Here is a 22,024-nt window from a genome sequence, read left to right on the forward strand (position 1 = left end):
GTTACTGTGGAGGGCCGCGTGTCTGTGGTTGTGGCTGTCGTGTATGTGACGCTGGTGGTTGTGCTTTGTGAATTGGTGCTCGTTGCAGATGAGGCGGGACTTCCTGTCTGAGTGGTCCCGGTACTGCTGGTAGGTGTGGAGCCTGCTGATGTCCCGGAGCTGCTTGTAGGGTGGGAGGGAGTTGGAGTGCTGTGGGTGTCTGTGAGCGTGGGTGTCATAGTAGCTGTCGTGGCAGAGGTAGTGGTGCCACTGGATGTTGTTTGTGTATTGTAGGTGGTGGGGGATGACGTGATGATATTTGTGGGGGTAGCGGATGCACTGGAATGGGTGAGTGTTGACGTGAGATCGGTGGTGGTCGTCGGTGACCCAGTGGTACTCACGGATGTGGGAGTGATCGTTGTTGGGGTGGTGGTAGGGATTTCTGTACTAACAGAAGACGCTGTTATGGTGGTCGATGTCTGCGTGGTGTGAGAAGCAGAGGGAGATGGGGTTATTGCGGATGTGGATGCGCTTCCTGTGGAGACGCTGTTTGAAGATGTACTTTGAGCCGCAGTTGGGGTGGGACTAGTTGCCAGGTCACTGGTAGCAGTTGTGGACATTTGTGTAGTGTAGGGAGTGGTTGAAGTTGCCGAGATTGAGGTGGCAGGCGTTGAAGTGTCAGCGGAAGAGGTGATTTTGGTCGTGGCAGTGGTGACTGCGCTAGTGGGAGATGTAGGGGTTGGTGTAATGGCGGTGGTGGGGAGTGAGGTCATCAAGGTGGATACCGGGGTGGTCTCTGCGGTCGAAGTGTCAGTCGTTTGAGGGGTAGAAACAGAAGTAGGACTGGAAAGCCCACTGGAGGTTGGAGTGAAGGTAGTGGTGGGCACCGGAGTGGAGGTGGTGAATGCCGGAGAACTGACTGTGTCTGTGGGAGTGACTGAGGATGTCACTGGGGGAGTAGAAGTTGTCCCTGTCACGTGGGACTCTGTGGAGGTGTCACTGGTACCTGTGGTACTCCAAGTAGATGTGGCGTGAGAGGTTGTACCCGTCGTCTTGCCTGTCTGTGTAGTGGTTACTGTGGAGGGCCGCGTGTCTGTGGTTGTGGCTGTCGTGTATGTGACGCTGGTGGTTGTGCTTTGTGAATTGGTGCTCGTTGCAGATGAGGCGGGACTTCCTGTCTGAGTGGTCCCGGTACTGCTGGTAGGTGTGGAGCCTGCTGATGTCCCGGAGCTGCTTGTAGGGTGGGAGGGAGTTGGAGTGCTGTGGGTGTCTGTGAGCGTGGGTGTCATAGTAGCTGTCGTGGCAGAGGTAGTGGTGCCACTGGATGTTGTTTGTGTATTGTAGGTGGTGGGGGATGACGTGATGATATTTGTGGGGGTAGCGGATGCACTGGAATGGGTGAGTGTTGACGTGAGATCGGTGGTGGTCGTCGGTGACCCAGTGGTACTCACGGATGTGGGAGTGATCGTTGTTGGGGTGGTGGTAGGGATTTCTGTACTAACAGAAGACGCTGTTATGGTGGTCGATGTCTGCGTGGTGTGAGAAGCAGAGGGAGATGGGGTTATTGCGGATGTGGATGCGCTTCCTGTGGAGACGCTGTTTGAAGATGTACTTTGAGCCGCAGTTGGGGTGGGACTAGTTGCCACGTCACTGGTAGCAGTTGTGGACATTTGTGTAGTGTAGGGAGTGGTTGAAGTTGCCGAGATTGAGGTGGCAGGCGTTGAAGTGTCAGCGGAAGAGGTGATTTTGGTCGTGGCAGTGGTGACTGCGCTAGTGGGAGATGTAGGGGTTGGTGTAATGGCGGTGGTGGGGAGTGAGGTCATCAAGGTGGATACCGGGGTGGTCTCTGCGGTCGAAGTGTCAGTCGTTTGAGGGGTAGAAACAGAAGTAGGACTGGAAAGCCCACTGGAGGTTGGAGTGAAGGTAGTGGTGGGCACCGGAGTGGAGGTGGTGAATGCCGGAGAACTGACTGTGTCTGTGGGAGTGACTGAGGATGTCACTGGGGGAGTAGAAGTTGTCCCTGTCACGTGGGACTCTGTGGAGGTGTCACTGGTACCTGTGGTACTCCAAGTAGATGTGGCGTGAGAGGTTGTACCCGTCGTCTTGCCTGTCTGTGTAGTGGTTACTGTGGAGGGCCGCGTGTCTGTGGTTGTGGCTGTCGTGTATGTGACGCTGGTGGTTGTGCTTTGTGAATTGGTGCTCGTTGCAGATGAGGCGGGACTTCCTGTCTGAGTGGTCCCGGTACTGCTGGTAGGTGTGGAGCCTGCTGATGTCCCGGAGCTGCTTGTAGGGTGGGAGGGAGTTGGAGTGCTGTGGGTGTCTGTGAGCGTGGGTGTCATAGTAGCTGTCGTGGCAGAGGTAGTGGTGCCACTGGATGTTGTTTGTGTATTGTAGGTGGTGGGGGATGACGTGATGATATTTGTGGGGGTAGCGGATGCACTGGAATGGGTGAGTGTTGACGTGAGATCGATGGTGGTCGTCGGTGACCCAGTGGTACTCACGGATGTGGGAGTGATCGTTGTTGGGGTGGTGGTAGGGATTTCTGTACTAACAGAAGACGCTGTTATGGTGGTCGATGTCTGCGTGGTGTGAGAAGCAGAGGGAGATGGGGTTATTGCGGATGTGGATGCACTTCCTGTGGAGACGCTGTTTGAAGATGTACTTTGAGCCGCAGTTGGGGTGGGACTAGTTGCCACGTCACTGGTAGCAGTTGTGGACATTTGTGTAGTGTAGGGAGTGGTTGAAGTTGCCGAGATTGAGGTGGCAGGCGTTGAAGTGTCAGCGGAAGAGGTGATTTTGGTCGTGGCAGTGGTGACTGCGCTAGTGGGAGATGTAGGGGTTGGTGTAATGGCGGTAGTGGGGAGTGAGGTCATCAAGGTGGATACCGGGGTGGTCTCTGCGGTCGAAGTGTCAGTCGTTTGAGGGGTAGAAACAGAAGTAGGACTGGAAAGCCCACTGGTGGTTGGAGTGAAGGTAGTGGTGGGCACCGGAGTGGAGGTGGTGAATGCCGGAGAACTGACTGTGTCTGTGGGAGTGACTGAGGATGTCACTGGGGGAGTAGAAGTTGTCCCTGTCACGTGGGACTCTGTGGAGGTGTCACTGGTACCTGTGGTACTCCAAGTAGATGTGGCGTGAGAGGTTGTACCCGTCGTCTTGCCTGTCTGTGTAGTGGTTACTGTGGAGGGCCGCGTGTCTGTGGTTGTGGCTGTCGTGTATGTGACGCTGGTGGTTGTGCTTTGTGAATTGGTGCTCGTTGCAGATGAGGCGGGACTTCCTGTCTGAGTGGTCCCGGTACTGCTGGTAGGTGTGGAGCCTGCTGATGTCCCGGAGCTGCTTGTAGGGTGGGAGGGAGTTGGAGTGCTGTGGGTGTCTGTGAGCGTGGGTGTCATAGTAGCTGTCGTGGCAGAGGTAGTGGTGCCACTGGATGTTGTTTGTGTATTGTAGGTGGTGGGGGATGACGTGATGATATTTGTGGGGGTAGCGGATGCACTGGAATGGGTGAGTGTTGACGTGAGATCGGTGGTGGTCGTCGGTGACCCAGTGGTACTCACGGATGTGGGAGTGATCGTTGTTGGGGTGGTGGTAGGGATCTCTGTACTAACAGAAGACGCTGTTATGGTGGTCGATGTCTGCGTGGTGTGAGAAGCAGAGGGAGATGGGGTTATTGCGGATGTGGATGCGCTTCCTGTGGAGACGCTGTTTGAAGATGTACTTTGAGCCGCAGTTGGGGTGGGACTAGTTGCCAGGTCACTGGTAGCAGTTGTGGACATTTGTGTAGTGTAGGGAGTGGTTGAAGTTGCCGAGATTGAGGTGGCAGGCGTTGAAGTGTCAGCGGAAGAGGTGATTTTGGTCGTGGCAGTGGTGACTGCGCTAGTGGGAGATGTAGGGGTTGGTGTAATGGCGGTGGTGGGGAGTGAGGTCATCAAGGTGGATACCGGGGTGGTCTCTGCGGTCGAAGTGTCAGTCGTTTGTGGGGTAGAAACAGAAGTAGGACTGGAAAGCCCACTGGTGGTTGGAGTGAAGGTAGTGGTGGGCACCGGAGTGGAGGTGGTGAATGCCGGAGAACTAAGTGTATGCGTGGGAGTGACTGAGGATGTTTCTGGGGGAGTAGAAGTTATCTCTGTTGTAAAGGACTCTGTGGAAGTGTCACTTGTAGATTTAGGGGTTGTGCTCCAGGTAGATGTGGCTTGAGAGCTTTTGTCCGTTGTTTTGCTTGTTTGTAAAGTCTCTACAGTGGTAGGGGATGGTCCTATTGTTATTGATGTTGGGTGTGTATGTTTTGTAGTTTCTGTGGGGCTTGATTCATAGGTGGTCCATTCGGCAGAAGTCATAGTGTTTGTGGGAGTGATTGAAGACATGGTTAGAGATGTTGCGGTAATTGTTGTCATCAGAGTTTCTCTTGTAGTGTCACTCACTGGAGTAGATGTTTCAGTGGAGGTCACTGTGTTTAAAGGAGTTGTTGGTGGTGTACCTAGTTCAGTGGTTGCTTCTGTAGAAGCTGATACAACTGATGTTGGTGATGTAGGAGCCTGAGTAGTGGCTTTTGATGTTTTATGTGTACTGGTGGTATTGGGAAATGATGGTGTGGTTGTAATGAAGGTAGTCCTCAGGGTAGGTGAGGAGCTTCTATCAGTTACAGTTGTTAAGTGAGTTTTCGTAGGAGTTAGAGAAGGCTGAGTAGCATTGGTAGGAGTTATTGTTGGCATAGGAGATTTGGTTGTATGGATACCTGCAGTGGTTGGGATAGTCTTTTTCGTGGTACCTGTTGTAGAGGAGATCAGTGTATGGAGGGTTGTGAGTGTGGTTGGGTTGGAGGAAGAGGTTGGGGCCATGGTTGTGGTAGGTTTTCCTGGAGTAGCGGTAGTAGAAGTGGTTGTGGTGGAGGTGCCTCTCTCACTAGTAGTCTTGGGGTAAGTACTAGTGATGGTTGTCCCTGGCTTCCCTGTCACAGCCGTGGTTGTGTAAGAACTAGTGAAGGACACTTGGGTCATTGTCACGCAGGTGGTGGTGGGATAAGTGGTGGTGATTAGAAGACTAGTTGGGTTAATGCACTCTGTAGTTCCCATATAGACAATTATGGTAGGCGGAGTGGTTTCCACCTTGATGACAAACTTGGATGTCGTGTTGGAATTAACTGAAGAGTTGAGCAATGTTTCAGAAATGGGTTTCAAGTGGGGGAAGGTGTTGAGAATCATAGGTGTGTTTTGCCTACTGCCAGGAGTGAGAGAAGTAGTTTTGGGGTTACTGAGCAACCACCCTGCTGTGCGTTTGGATGGTGGGAAGTTGCTAAGAGCAGTTTGGGCTGCTTCTTTATTGGGAAAAAGAACATTAGAGGTAGAAGTGGCCATGGATGAAGTTCCTGCATTGGCAATAAAACAGACAAATTCATTTGTAGGTCGTTTTGTCACCATAATACCACATAGGTTATTCACAACCCCATTTTCGAGATATGTATCACAGAAGACAGAAAGAGCTATGGCTTCTTCCTCAGTCAGAGGCACTTTGGGGCTGGGGCCTTTCAGATTCTGAAGCCCAAGATCTATCTGCAACCTAGGGCAGCCTCTCCAAGGAGTGGAGAGTGAAGTGCACCCTCAGTACCTTGCCAGCCTGGGCGGAGTGTCCGACCTGCCCCTCACCCCACCAAAGCACACTGAGTATGGAAGTTCAGTGGAGGCTCCTGCCTCCCCCCCTGGCCACTCCCTGTCCTTCCTCCTCACACACCCTGCTCTTCCCTTACTCTGCTCCTTCTTCCCTCCTCCACTTTCTGCCCAAGTCCCTGTCCCTGCTGATTCTTTGCCCCCACCCTTTGATCCACCTCTGCCCCTCTCCCTATGACTTAGTGCTGTCTGGGCAGACTCTCCTCTTGGGAGAGAGAGAGAACCCAGCTGAAGAGGGGCTGGGGCTGGGGACACATCATGAACACCAGGAGACAAGGGGTCAGAGAGGGGAAAGCTGCATAGAGAACATCAAAGGGAAAACCAGAGACTGAAACTCTGACTCAGCTGAGATTGAGGGACAAGGAGAGAGAACCACACAGGCTGCAGGACAGGACAGAAAAGGAAACTTCCAGAAAGAGGTACTTCACCAGAGGGTAAGGGGGGTGGGGGGAGGGAGATGAGGGTAAGGGGGATCAAATATATGGTGATGGAAGGAGAACTGACTCTGGGTGGTGAACACACAATGGGATTTATAGATGATGTAATACAGAATTGTACACCTGAAATTATGTAATTTCATTAACAATTGTCACCCCAATAAATAAATTAAAAAAAAAAAAAAAGAGATACTTCAGCAGGCAGGCATGAGTCCTGGAGACTTTAAGGTTTACTTGCGAGTGTTAATAAGTAATAGAGCATTACCTACTCTATTTTGGTCACTGGGTAAATTAGTTTACATACATGAACCTCTCACTCTATAAATATCATCAACCTCATTTTACAGATGGTAAGAGTGAGGGTCAGAGGTCTCCTAATGCTAGGGATGAGTGGAAGGGAACACTCATGCAGCCACAGCCTTTGCAAACAGGAAGTGCCCAGACCACCTCTTCTCTCAGGAGTAGCGTCCTCCTCACCTCGGACCCAGACCATCTTTGCTCTGAGAGCTGGGGTTTCTGCCCCTATCCTTTGGCACACCTCTCAGCCTAGCTTAGGGGTGTCAGAAAGGTGGGAAGATTATGAAGATTCCTGGGCTAGAGCCCTTACAGTCAGAAGGTAGCCGTGGAGGTTAGTGAGAGGGTGGACTGTGGGCCTCTGGGTTGGGAAGGTCTAGGATTGGGGGTCCAAAGGAAGAGGAATTTCAGAGTTCCTAAAAGGTGGGAGAGAGAAGGCCCAAGGCTCCACGCCAGCTGGTCTCAGACCCACCCTTTGAGAACAAAGCAGACTTCAGGATACCCCACCCCCATCCTGCCAATGACAGCTGTGCCCAGCAACATAGGCCCAGTAGGGGCTGGGAGAGTTAGGAGCAGAGCTGGAAAAGAAGACACCAGGGCCCAAAGCCAGAGACACCCCAGGGAAAGGAGGGTGCCTCGGGGGCAGAGAGGGGGACTCACAGGAGGGTGGCAGGGATGGAAGTAAAGGGAGGAACAGAGTCCAGAGTGGAAGGAGCACTGAACTTCGGCAACAGAAGAGGAGAGCGACTCAGCAAACTGCATCAAAGTGGGAAGAGCACTCTTCTGGAAAGAGGTTATTCCCACCCTCCTGATTTGAGTACAGACCCCTACAACCTGCTCTGTTGTAGGTGGTGAGCAGATCAGCTGGACCCAACCTCCCTCTGCCCCCGCTTCAGTTATCCCTGCAAGCAGAGCTTTGAGGGACCCTTTCTCAGTATCCCCTTTGGCCTCAGAGCAATCCTACACACACACCAAATCCTTGCCGTTGAACATCAGGAGGGTCTCTCCAGCCCTCACTCCCCCCTTGCCCCCTCACCTGTGGCCCCCGGAGAGGCCCTGAGCATCCAGAGGAGGCTGAAGAGTCCAAGCAGCTGCATAAGCCTGATGTGATAGTGGCCGGGGCAGAGCAGGCACCACCTTGGGGACAGCAGCAGGAGGGCAGCCACAGTGCTCACAGAAGGACCCAGCTCCAGCTGAAAGTCGTGGTTATCTCCCCTGCTGGTATGGGGCTGACCACAGCTTCCTTCACCTTTGTACCGCCCCACCTCACCCCACTTCCCCCCTTCTGACTACATCATGTGGGAAGGGACACAAAAAAGATAAGACAAGGAGGTGTCAGAGAGGGAGAGCTGCTGATAGCCCAACACACACCCTCTCTCCCCACCTACCACCTGCCTAGCCCACTCAGCAGTTCCTACTGCTCTGACTTTCCCCTCCCCTGACCCCCACGAAGAACTAGCAAAACCGGATGAAGAATATACTTGGACATAACTTTGGACTCTGGTGTCTGGGGCTGGCTCTCACAGCCTCACCTTTAGTTTCAGTTTCAGCTGCAGAAAAGGGAATTGGAACCTCATTATCCTTCACTCTGCTGCTTGCTCTTCCCTCTCCCCATATTGCCATTCGCAGGATTCCAGAGCTGTGAATCCATAGCCAAAGCCATGGGAACAATGCAGAATCCAATCAGAAGTTATTTTAACATCTGAGGATTTGGTCGGGGTCCCAGAAAAGGAAATACAAATGGCCAGTGGAAACAATCAAACAAAATGATTAGTTTTGACCCAGCAGATCAGGAACTATTAGGAAGTTCGATTCCAGTCAGTGTTGGGAAAGATGTGAAGAATAAACACTCTTATCCAGCTAGTGGGAGTGTAAGTGGGTTGGGCCGCTTTAAAAAGGCAATCTAGTGGCATCTATTAAAATTTTAAATGCACGCTCAAGGACTCAGTAATTCCACTATCCCATCTCTTTATTCAAGAAACACTTCAAGGAGGCATTCACGAGTATGTTTATTGCCACCCAGTTTATTGCAACTCCAATAAAAATTGGAAACCACCAGAATAGCCCTCAATAGGAAACTAGCATGAGTACAGAATAGTCACAGTGTGGAATACCATGCTTGAATCACAAAGAATGGTACCATCATGGAAAGATTCTTGGGAAATCTTGTTCAGTGAAACCAGCAGATACAGTTTTGTTAAAACACACATATATACCGTGTTTCCCCGAAAATAAGACCTAGCCAGACCATCAGCTGTAATGCGTCTTTTGGAGCAAAAATTAATATAAGACCTGGTCTTATTTTACATTAAAATTTAATTAATATAATATAATAATCTTTAATATAATATAATACCATACAATATATTATAATATAATACCGGGTTGTATATTAATTATTACTCCAAAAGACATATTAGAGCTGATGGTCTGGCTAGGTCTTATTTTCGGGGAAAAGGTATGTTCTATGAATACATACATACACACACACAGTCAAAATTTGCAAAGAGGTTCACCTACCTCAATAACAGGGGTAAGATTAGCTCAGAGAAACATGAACGAACTGAGGTTGGGAATGATAGAGAACTTTAGTTCTATCTGTAGTTTTTATTTTGATAAAGATTCTCTCCTTGAACAAACTCTAGCCAGGATCTTCTGAGCCCTCTTCTCAGCTAAGCTTCAGCCTTGATCTGTAAAGACTTGAACAAATACTAACATAGTTTCTAACAGCTCACGGCCACATCCCTAGCATGACTCGAGCCCTCCTTAAAGTGCCTGCCTAAGAAAACTCAAGGCTGCCACAATACCTGACTACTCCAGCCAACACCTAAAGATAGGGCCCTTGTCTCCCAGACTCTGGGGAAGATTGGAGCCTGACTCATATAACCATCACTTAGCAAATCCAGATGAGTTTCACATGGACCAACCCCTACCCCCCTTTTTGTAATTTTTCACTTTCCTGACTTTACTGAGCCCCCACTTGCCTCCCTCTCTATTTCCTCACTCTCACTCTCCCTTTAAAATGTCCAGTCACCTCTGTGTGAATCAAAGTGGAGTTCAATTCACACTGGACTCTTTTCCCTATTGCAATATTACATTACCACTTAAAATCTGTCCTTACCACTTTAGTGTCTGGCTTTGTTTATCTTTAACAACTTGGAGACTGGATTATGTATTTGAAGCTAATTAAAAAATAATTTAGAGGAGGGCTCTAGGAAGATGGTGGGGTAGGACACACCAGGAATCCATCTCCTCAGCTAGACAACAATTGCACTGGCAGAATCCATCTGATGTAACTGTTTTGGAATTCTAGAATCTGGTGAAGGCTTGCAAATTCCAGAAGAAGACCAGGACTGTAAACTACAGTTAATTTTGGTCAATTTCAGCTTTTAGCACAGTAGCAGCTAATCCATTCCACACTCCTAGCCACATGGCAGTCAGCTGTGCACATGTTCCTGGAGCAGCTTGCCCACTGCTTGTGGGAATTAGGGTAGACAAAAAGGACCATGTATTCCAAATATCTTGGATCTGTGCTCTAATCACTGATTGCTGCTTCTGATCACAAGGTACAGGAAAAGAGGTAGATAGGCATTGTTTTTGCACCTCCCCCAATTATTTAAAGCCCCTTAGAAAAGGCTTAGGAAGACCTTTGTTTACACCTCATGCTGATCCTTGGCACAGAGGCAGCCTACAATAATTAATTAATTGATTGATTGACTGATTAATTAATAAACAATAAGAGAAAACAGCAAACCCTAGAGAAGGAAGAGAATCTAACTTCCAGAGTTACTACACTATTAAATTCAAATTTTCAGTGTTCAACAACAACAAAAATCACAATGCATACAAAGAAACAGGACAATGTGGCTCATTCAAAGGAAAATATAATATATAATTCAACAGAAACTGTCCCTGAAGAAGACCTGATGGCAGATATACTAAACAAAGACTTTAAAACAACTGTCTTAAATGCTAAAAAAAAAACTAAAGGAAGATGTGGAGAGAGTCAATAAAATGATGCATGAACAAAATGGAAATATCAATAAAGATATAGAAAACCTAAAAAGAAACCAAAAAGAAATTCTGGAGCTGCAAAGTTCAATGCTGGAAATGAAAATTTCACTAGAGGGATTCAAAGGCAAACTTCAGCAGGCAAAGGAAAGAATCAACAAACTTGAAGATATGACCATGGAAATCATTGAGTCTCAGAAATAAAAAAAGAGTGAGGATAAATGAATGAGTCTAAGGGACCTGTGGGATATCATCAACCAGACCAAGATCACATTGTGGGAATCCCAGAAGGAGAAGAGAGAGAGAAAGGGGCAGAGAGACTATTTGAAGAAATACTGACTGAAAACTTCCCAAATTTGATGAAAGACATGAACATAACTATTCAAGAAGCTCAACAAATTCCAAAGATGAACTCAATGAGACGCACACCAAGAAACATTATAATCAAACTCAAAAGACAAAGACAAAAGAATCTGAAAGCAGCAAGAGATAACCAAAATATCACCTACAAGAGATCCTTAATAAGATAATCAGCAGATTTCTCATCAGAAACTTTGGAAGCTAGAAGATAGTAGGCTGATATATTCAAAGTGCTTAAAATATTGATGTAATATCCAAGAATTTGCTAAAATTCACATGTAATCTCAAAGGATTCTGAATAGCTACATCAATCTTGAAAACGAAGAACAAAACTGGAAGACTCACACTTCCTGATTTCAAAACTTACTACCAAGCTACAATAATCTTGTGTTGTCAAGTTGGGGAAGTGGACAAAGGAATGAAAAGATAAAGCATCCAGATGAGGTAGAGCCCAGACCAGACAGCAACACCACAGATGCAGTTCAGGGGAGGGAGCTGACAGGGCGCCGGGCCATTCTTGGAGTCCTCCACTTTGATTTCTTAACACATGTGACCAGTAAAACATTAAACTATTTGTTTTTGAAAAGTCTTATTGTTGTTTTTTAGAGGAGTCTCTGTGGGGCTGGGGCTTTGTGGTCAAACACCAGGGCTGACCAAGATGCTGGAAACAAAGCACAAAATTCCAGTTACTGTGTTGAGGACAAAGACATGAATTGACCCTGGTTGTAAGGGACACAAGACTCCTGGGGAGATGGATCCTGATCCAACTTTAAGCTTCCTGATACCTTCCCATCCACCCTTTCAATTTCATCTCCCTCTGCAGCCCAAACTTCCTTCTGCTCCAGCCAACAGGCCTCTTTGCCTCAGTCTTTCCTACCTCTGGGCCTTTGCCTGAGGTCTTTCCTCTACCAGGAATGCCCTCCACATTTCCCTTTCTCTTTCTCTGTGCCTTCGAAAATCCTACCCATCATTTACTGCTTTGCTTCTTTCTTTCCTCCCACCAGGTAGACATGTATAATCAGGAAGTGATTTTTCCCTCTCCCGAAATGTAATGGTGCTTACTATTGATATTTCCCATGGCACTTAATTGTCATTTAGTGGCAAATATTACCATCATTTTAACACCTGCCCATAAGGTGGAGAGGAAGGTTATACCTTTCCACTGTGAGCTGGGACGGTGGCTACTTTGCTTCCAGAGCCAGGGAAGCCAGCACCCAGCTTAGGAAGGAGATGGTCAACATAAGACTGCTGGAGTCTACTTGCTGCTATCCAAGAATGCCCACCCTCATTTTGAGGTCCAGCCTTGCCTTTCTGTAGGCTGGTGAGAAGCCTACATACACATAAGATCCAGAGGTGGCTCCAGAAATAAATATGGTCCCAGCTAAAGTTTGAGATGGACAAAAGAAGAGAACTGCTGGTGAGGAGGCAGGGGCAGAGGTCGGAAGACTGGGGGCGGAGGATGGTGAGGTTGGCCGAATCATCAGTGAGTGACACCCACCATTGGGCCCCTTCCCAACACCTCTCTCCACAAGCAAGGAGACATTACAGTGGGATTCATGTGAGAACAGTGAGGGGCACTGGGCTCTCTCCAAGGTCCCACTGTTGTCACAGGGGGAAGATGTGAATTCAGGAAAGTACAGGCTGGGACCATCCCCCAAATGTCAAGGACTAGGGACAAAGTGTTGGAAATGAGGCCAGGAATAGGTCAGTCCTTCTTTCCACAGGAGTGAGTCAGGGATGGTTGGGAATATTAGTCCACTGTGTCATCATCTGAATTGTGGTTGCAGTTGTCATTGATGATGTGAAGTGGGAGTCAAGGTGCTGACCAGAGTTGTCTCTGAAGCCATGGTGGGTGGGGTGGGGGGCATCAATTCACATGACGGCAGATGAAAAGCTTGTACTTGGCTTTGGGGCAAGTGGAAGCCAGTGATGGTTGGTGTATCAGTCAGGAGATGTCAGGTTATGCTGAGATAACAAACAATCCTAAGGCTCAGTGGCTTATAACAGATTTATTTCTCACTAATACTACTTGCCCATCTCAAAGTCGGTGCTGTCCTCTATGTCGTCTTCATTTGGGGACCCAGGCTTATGGAGCAGCCACTCTCTGGGACATTGCCAGTATTGTGGCAGGGGGAAATCACAGGTGCACAAAACCACAAACTGGCTCTTAAAGTTTCTTTCTAGAGATGACATGCATCCCTTCCACCCACATTTTGTTGTCCAAAGCAAGCCATATGTTTGTGTTTGACAAGACAGGGATGTAAAATTCTTCATCAGGGAGAGGCATCATAGGTCTGACGCCAAGCCTGATATCAGTGGGGCGGGAAGGTACAATCCACTGCAAGGAGGGAAAGCAAATATGTTGAACAATAATACAACCTACTAGAGCTGGGATCCTGGCAGTGGTTATGGTTTATGATAATCAAGACCCATCAATGACATTGGCAGACAGGCTTACACCTCCGGTGAGTCTTTGTATTAGCTTGTCAGACAAAGCTAATAGAGATGGTCCCTCTGATGGTAGAATTAGGATGATCAGATAGGATATTAGTGGGCTCAACCCCAACCCCAGTAGCCAAAGATGTTGGAGAACTACCCACAGTGAAGGAGGGGAAACTCCTATACTGGAGAAACTGGACACTGCAGTTATGTTGGGGGGCGTTCCCCAGAACTGAGGAGATTTGGTAACATGCTCATGGAAGTACTGGAAGTGATTACTAACAATGGGAAGGAGGTACCTTCAACACTGGGTCCTACATCAATATATGATGTGAGAAGCAGAAATGGTAACAACATTTCTGGACACTTTGTAGAAGAAATAACACAGTAATGAAGAGAATTTTGGTACTGGTGGGAGATGGTAAAATGTGACTTTTCACATCTTAAAATCAAGAAATAGACTAATATTGAGGATAAGAATCAGTTCACAAAGGAATAGATACAGTACAACACCATTTATATGAACTTTTAAAGGCTAGTTTGATTAAGATTCCATATATGTGTAGTAATGCTATAAAGAAAATCAAAGTACTTATTAATGTAAAATTCAGGGTAGCAGTTATCATAAAAGAAGTTATCATAAAATAATGCGATTGGTGAGAAGCATCCAGGGGGTTTCTAAATATGGGACATTCAATTTCTTTAGCTGGGTAGTGGGTACAAGGATGTTCTTTTATTATTATTCTTTAATCATGTGTGTGCGCTTTCCACACTTTTTATTGCCCATTTCTCAAAAAAATAATTTAAAGGAATAGACAGTAACATAATGTATTCTAAATAATTAAATACTCAAGCTATTTTTTGAAATAAAAAACAAGACAAGGATGCTCACTATTGGCATTATTTCAACATTGGGGAGTTTTAGCTAACGTAATAAGGCAAAAAACAAAAACAAATATTTGACATAAACAATAGAAAAAAGTTAAATGTTCCAATTTTTACCGCTGAAATTGTTGTATAATTAGAAAATTCAGGGCCAGCCGGTGGCTCAGGTGGTTGGAGCGTGGTGCTCCTAATGCCCAGGTCGCTGGTTCGATTCCCACATGGGCCAGTGAGCTGCGCCCTCTACAGCTAAGATTGTGAACAACGGCTCTCCCTGGAGCTGGGCTGCTGTGAGCAGTCGGAGGTTGGCGTGAACTGCTGCAGGCTGCTGTGTACTGCCGTGGGCTGCTGTGTGCTGCCGTGGGCAACCGTGTGCCGCTGTGACCGGCAGCCATCGTGAGTGGCCGGCCAGGAGAGAGCTGCCGTGAGCTGCTGTGAGGGGCCAACCAACGACTGGCGACTGGCTGCCTCAGCCCGGGGAGCGCAAGGCTCCTAATAGCAGCATGGGCCAGGGAGCTGTGTCCTACACAACTAGACTGAGAAACAATGGCTTGAACCAGAGTGGGGGGGGGAGGCAAAAGAAACGGGGGAAAATATAATAGACAAGTAATAGAAAACTTTCTCTTTCTCAGCCCATGATAAATCAAAAGGGCCAAAAAAAATGAATGTAGAAATGGCAAGTCTGTGAAGACACTATTATAAAAATATCAATGTCGTATTGTGCCTTACTAATTCAAACACATCACTGTCTTTTGACCTACTGATCACATACAGGAGAAGTGTTTATATGTACCATAGTTCTGAAAAGCAGTGAAGACTACAAAATACCACAATGCTATCCATATTTTTAACTGTTAAGATGGCATAAGAAACAGGAAAACATTGACTATATGTCTCTGAGTGTGTGAAGTGAAGAACTTTTGCTGGTAAAAACAAGATAATGTTATACCAATATCATTAGTCATCCTACAACCTTATCTACACTAGTTATATATTATTTACAAGACACTAAATCAATGGTTCGTGTAGCTAGGAAGTAAGGGCAGTGTTTTTGACTTTAATAACATTGAGAAATTGTTGTACATACGTACATACGTAAAGGCAAATGTTATGAAATTGAATAGCACTTTGAAACCAGTGGGAAAAAAGGATACCCCCCTCAAATATACAATGAATATAGATCCTATTACAATATGATTTCAAAAAATATAAATATATATTATAAATATATATAAAAAGCCTAAATAACATAGTAAGGCAAATCTAATAGATCTATAATTAATTCTATATCCTGAAAACATCTCTTTTGCAGGTTCCAATAGAACATCCACAAATTTTACCATGCATTAGACCAAAACAGAAAACACATCTCCAAAAGAAAAATAATCCAGTACTTCATTAGTTCTGAGGTGTATATTTTTTTCACATATTGATATCTCTAAAATGAGTATCCATCTTACAATTGACTGTGTCTTACATTTGTCATTGGCAACACTTTTCTTTTTTAAAGATTTTATTGGGGAAGGGGAACAGGACTTTATTGGGGAACAGTGTGTACTTCCAGGACTTTTTCCAAGTCAAGTTGTTGTCCTTTCAGTCTTAGTTGTGGAGGGCGCAGCTCAGCTGCAGGTCCAGTTGCCATTGCTAGTTGCATGGGGCACAGACCACCATCCCTTGCGGGAGTCGAACCGGCAACCTTGTGGTTGAGAGGACATGCTCCAACAAACTGAGCCATCCAGGAGCCCAGTGGCAGCTCAGCTCAAGGTACTGTGTTCAATCTTAGTTGCAAGCGGCCGAGCCCACCATCCCTTGCGGTACTCCAGGAGTCCAAAAGGCAACCTTGTGGTTGAGAGCCCACTGGCCCATGTGGGAATTGAACCGGCAGCCTTCGGCATTAGGAGAATGGAACTCCAACTGCCTGAGCCACCAGGCCGGCCAGGCAACACTTTTTTTTCTTTTTTTCTTTCTTAGTGTTATTTAAAATAATGTTATGGGGGCCGGCCTGGTGGCTCAGGTGGTTGGAGCTCCGTGCTATGCCAAAGGCTGCCGGTTGGATTCCCACATGAGCCAGGGGGCTCTCAACCACAAGGGGTTGACAGTTGGGTTGGATTCCTCGATTCCCACAAGGGATGGTGGGCTCCACCCCCTGCAACTAACAATGGCAACTGGACCTGTAGCTGAACTGCACCCTCCACAACTACAATTGAAAGGACAACTTGACTTGGAAAAAATCCTGGAAGTACACACTGTTCCCCAAGTCCTGTTCCCCTTCCCCAATTAAAATAATAATAATAATAATAATAATAATAATAATAATATACTTACTAGTTACAAAGGGAAACATTGTTAACTTCATAATTGAGAAATCTGGCAGAAACTCCCGTAAACAAGTAAGTCACAGCAACATCCCGGACCTCCTTACATGAGGTACTGTAAAGCGCACATTACTTCTGCAGAATTCTGGCTGAAAGTGAATGACCTGAATTTTTTTTTTTTTATTTATTTGGGTGACAATTGTTAGTAAATTTACATAGATTTCAGGTGTACAATTCTGTATTACATCGTCTATAAATCCCATTGTGTGTTCACCACCCAGAGTCAGTTCTCCTTCCATCACCATATATTTGATCCCCTTTACCCTCATCACCCACCACCCACCCCCCTTACCCTCTGGTAACCACTAAATTATTGTCTGTGTCTATGAGTTTTTGTTTCTCATTTGTTTGTCTTGTTCTTTTTAGTTTATATACCACATATCAGTGAAATCATAGGGTTCTCTGCTTTATCTGTCTGACCTATTTCACTTAGCATTATACTCTCAAGATCCATCCATGTTGTCACAAATGCTCCTATATCATCTTTCCTTAACGCGGAATAGTATTCCATTATGTATATATACCACAACTTCTTTATCCATTCATCTATTGAAGGACATTTTGGTTGTTTCCATGTCTTGGCCACCGTAAACAAAGCTGCAATGAACATTGGAGTACACGTGTCTCTATAGAGAAATGCTTTCAGATTTTTTGGGTAGATACCCAGGAGAGCGATTGCTGGGTCATATGGTAATTCTATTCGTAATTTCTTGAGGAACCTCCACACTGCCTTCCATAGCGGCTGCACCAGTCTGCATTCCCACCAACAGTGGATGAGGGTTCCTTTTTCTCCACAGCCTCTCCAACACTTGTTAGTATTTGTCTTATTGATGAAAGCCATTCTGACTGCGGTGAGGTGATATCTCATTGTGGTTTTCATTTGTATTTCTCTGATGATTAGCGATGTTGAGCATTTTTTCATATGTCTATTTGACATTTGTATATCCTCTTTGGAGAAATGTCTCTTCAGATCCTCTGTCCATTTTTCAATTGGGTTGTTTGTTTTTTTGTTGTTGAGTTTCATGAGTTCCTTGTATATTTTGGATATTAGCCCCTTATCAGAGGCACTGTTTGCGAAAATCTTCTCCCATTCAGTTGGTTGCCTCATTATTTTGTCAATAGTTTCTTTTGCTGTGCAGAAACTTTTCAGTTTCATATAATCCCATTCGTTTATTTTAGTTTTTACTTCCATTGCCTTTGGAGTCAAATTCATAAAATGCTCTTTGAACCCAAGGTCCATAAGTTTAGTACCTATGTTTTCTTCAATGCAGTTTATTGTGTCAGGTCTTATGCTTAAGTCTTTGATCCATTTTGAATTAATTTTGGTACATGGTGACAGATAGCAGTCCAGTTTCATTCTTTTGCATGTAGCTATCCAATTCTGCCAGCACCATTTATTGAAGAGGCTGTCTTTCCTCCATTGTATGTTTTTAGCTTCTTTGTCAAAAATTATCTGTCCATATTTATGTGGTTTTATTTCTGGTTCTCAATTCTATTCCATTGGTCTATGTGGAATGACCTGAATTTAATCGTGAGGAAATATCAGACAAACCCAAATTGAACAGTTAACAAATTCATAAAATTCAAAAGGTATAAAGAGAAATGTCCCCTTCTTGCCCCTGTCCCAGACACCCATTTCCTGTCCCTAGAAGCAATGGTAACTGTTGGTCAAGTATTGGATTTATTAGCACTAGATAGCTGCCTCTATGGGATTGAGGCACAAGTCCATAAAATAATTGGCCAGTGGTCTTCAAATGTGTCAGTCATGCAAGACCAAGAAAGACTGAGTAACTGTGTAAATTGGAGATTAAGGAGACATGACAACTAGTGGAATGTTCCTGGGTTGGCTCCTGGACCCGAAATAGGACATGAATAAAACAACTGGCAAAAGCTGAATAAGGTCTATAGATTTTTTCATAGTATTATATCATTGTTAATTTTCTAGTTTTTATCATTATATCATGACAATGTAAAATGTTAATACTTAGAGAAGCTGGGTGAAGGACATATACAGGAACTCTTCATGCTGTAAAAACATTTCTGTAAACCTAAAACTATTTCAAAATAAAAAGTTAAAAAACTAAAATGTTTAGAAATAAAAAACTTACATATCTTACAATTATAGCATCTTAGATTCAATGAAATATGGTAGAGCAGACCACATTCTTTGACCATAATGCAGTAACCTAAAAATTAATAATGCACCCATTAAGAAAACTATCACTGAGAAATTTAAAACCCTTTTTTAAAGACTCTTGGGACAAAGAGCCAAATTTATAGAAAACCTAGAAAATAGAAATAATGAAAAGGATACACATAAGTCCTATGGGATACAGCTAAAGCAACATTCAGAGAAAAATTATAGCAATAAATAAGAATTTATGTCAATAAATAATAAAAATAAGTGAATTAATTATGTCACTTCATATGTTATAAAACAATACGATAAGCTTAAGAAAAGCAGAAAGAAAAATTAATAAAGATAATAGCAGACTTAGTACATTGGAAAACAGAAAAATAGGGACCCTTAAATAAATGAAAAGATGCTTAAACTCACTCATAATAAGAGAAATATAAATTAAAACTATACTGAAATACCATTCAACTCTTAAATGAGCCATGATTTTTTAAAAAATTATAACAGGATGCATTGGTAAGACCATAAGCCACCAGTAACTTTCATATCTTGCTGGAGCAATTCAATTAAGGAATTTATCCCAGCATATACCTGCAACATTACAAAATGATTCGTGTACAAAGTTTGTAATAGCAAGTAACTGAAAACAATTTAAATACCCTTTAGTAGGGTGTGAATCCAATTGTGTTAGCTTTTCATTAAAAAGGAAGAAAATAAAGATGAATGAAGAAGTCTACATACCAATCTGTAACCCTAAGATACAGTTGAGTTCAAAACACAGTCAAGGTGCAAATGAAGAGTATGAGATGCTACAATTTATGTAAACACCTGGGTTAGAGGCAGTGTCTAGTGCTAATAAATCCAATACTTGACCAACAGTTACCACTGCTTCTAGGGACAGGAAATGGGTGTCTGGGACAGGGGTAAGAAGGGGACTTTTCTCTTTATACCTTTTGAATTTTATGAATTTGTTAACTGTTCAAATAAATAAAATGGAACTTAAAAAAGAAATCCCCAGCCAGGAAATAACTTCTCCCAACTCTTCCGAAATCCTTTAGCTCTCATTTCTGAGCATCACATTCACCTGTACTACAGACATTCATATGGATGCCCAGGAGGCGAGTGGGAAAGAACAACTGAACTAAAGGAGGGAGGTCCTTCTCTACATGCAGAGCCCCAGGTGCTTAAAGCTAATCCATCTGCCTGCGCAGCTTCCACCTGTCAATGGTCCAAACCCTGCCAACACAGCCCCTCACCTGGTCCTAAGTACCTGCTGTCCCAATGTTGTGAACATTCACCTGGGGCTCCAGCTGTCCACAGGACTGTTGGCCATGCGGCCAACTTTGAAGCCAGCCTGACTGTCCCCAGGCAAGACAAGGGATCCCAGACAATCCCACCCTGCCTCTACATCTCTCCTGTGTCCAATGCTTGGCGTCCCTGGAACCATGACTACGTTCATCCAAGGAATCTCTGTTTTGGGATACTCTGATTGGCTGGCTGACACCTGCAGGAGCAGTTGGGGACATTTTTTGCAGGAGCTCCCTAGGTGTCCAACCTCGATAGTACCTAGTGCAACCTAGCTTCCCAAGGTGTCACCCAAGATGTGCTGCATTTAAACCACAACCAGCAGCGGGATTGGCTGGAGCCAGGATCTGAGCAGACAGGGGGTCTGCACACCGGGGACCCTGTCAGGGGTGGGACCGAGTCATACTCCAAGATCCTGAGTTCTTTCAGGATTCTGACACCAGGGCAGATAAATGTAACATGGGGCAAAATGCACTCTTGGTGCATTTCACTCCTTTCAGAATCATGACAGCTCATGGACAGAAATCAATCTGAGAAAGGTACCGATGTCTATATAACTAATCCATCCAGAGCACAGGATATGAAACCCCACTCCACCCTACCCCTTGCCAGAAAGGGGGTGAGAATAAGCAAAAGGATGACTGATGAACTGCGTGGGAAATATTGTAAACTGGTGAAATATATAACAGAATTGTGAAAATAAAATTAGACTATCCAGAGACAAACTAAAAATGGTGTAATATATTCAAAACTAACAAAAGAGAGAAAAGGTACAAACAGGATGGATGGGTAAGTCCCAGGAGGAATCTTGTGAAATGATGTAAATTGGATCAAGTAAGAATTTTAGGCCAACCTTTAGAAGGGGTCACAGGAAGGCATGGGGGAAGGGGGGAAAGCCTCTTGCATGCCTCGGGCTCCCAACTCTGCAGGTCAATCCTGCTTAATGGGTGTTGGGGCAGTGGCCTCAGACAATGGCTGCCCCATATCTGCTCCCTCTTCTTCCTTAGTATTAGGACAGCCAAATTTTACATGAGTACCCAGTCATGCAGAACAAAAACTACATCTCTGAACCTCCTGCATAGCCAATTATAACCTTAGGTTTAAGTTCTGGCCAGTTGGATATAAGCGAAGGGCTGTGTGTGTGATTCCTTTTTCAGTCCTTCCTCCTTCCTGTTGGATGGAATGCAGATGTGATGGCTGATGCTCCAGCAGCTGCATTATACCATGAAGTTGAAAGTACATGCTGAAGATAGTTAAGTAACAAACTTCTGTGGAAAGGAACCTGGTCCGTGGCATCCAGGGCACCCTGCAAACCTTGCATGGCCAACTTCTGGGTCTCTTTTCTGTAAAAAATATATATATGTCTGTTATATTTCATTCAAGCCATTTTTGTTTGGTTTTCTGTCTGACATAGATGAACTGAATCCTAACCAATAAACAGAGGAGATGAGAATCTTTTTTATTGGCAGAGGTGGGGTAAGGACTGTAATAGAAGTAAGGGGTTCCATGTTGGCAAAAGTGGGAGACAGACATGCAAGAGAAGTAGGAATGTTCCCTGAATTGGCAGGACTGGTGGTCAAAGAAAGATTGATTTCTGGGTAAATAGACATGGAGAAGGAAGAAATGGAAGAATCCAGGACATCCCTGTAGTGATGGCTGGGGAGGGTGCGGTCACAGAGGATGTTGGGGAGGTTGGACTGTGCAGGGAAGTGTCATGGCGAGACAGGTGAGATCCCTGGGTTGACTAAGGTTGGGGAGAGGCTCAAAGTAAAAAGAGGAATTGTTCCTGGAAGTTGTATCCATTTTCAAGAATAAGCTCAAATCCTTGTCCATCTCCCTTCGTGGCCGGAAGTGTCCGTTAGCTCTTGTACCTTCTGACTGCCTATCACATCTCGTGTTGACCCACACAGTCTGTTGGTCCTCAGGACGTCAGTTTGGACTGACTGTGGGGGCACCTAGTCCAGCATTTCTCCCCATTTCTCCTCAGACCACCCTCATAGAACTGCCCTGATGACGTGGTAAAAATGCAGACTTCAGGACTCCACCCAACACCAATGGGATCAGTTCCTCTAAGGGGTCCCCCGTGATTCTGACATACACTCAAGTCAGGACCGCCAGTCCAGGGTTTACTCCAATGCACTGTGGATC

This window comes from Rhinolophus hipposideros (genome assembly GCF_964194185.1).
Source record: "Rhinolophus hipposideros genome assembly, chromosome: 7".
Classification (NCBI taxonomy): Eukaryota; Metazoa; Chordata; class Mammalia; order Chiroptera; family Rhinolophidae; genus Rhinolophus; species Rhinolophus hipposideros.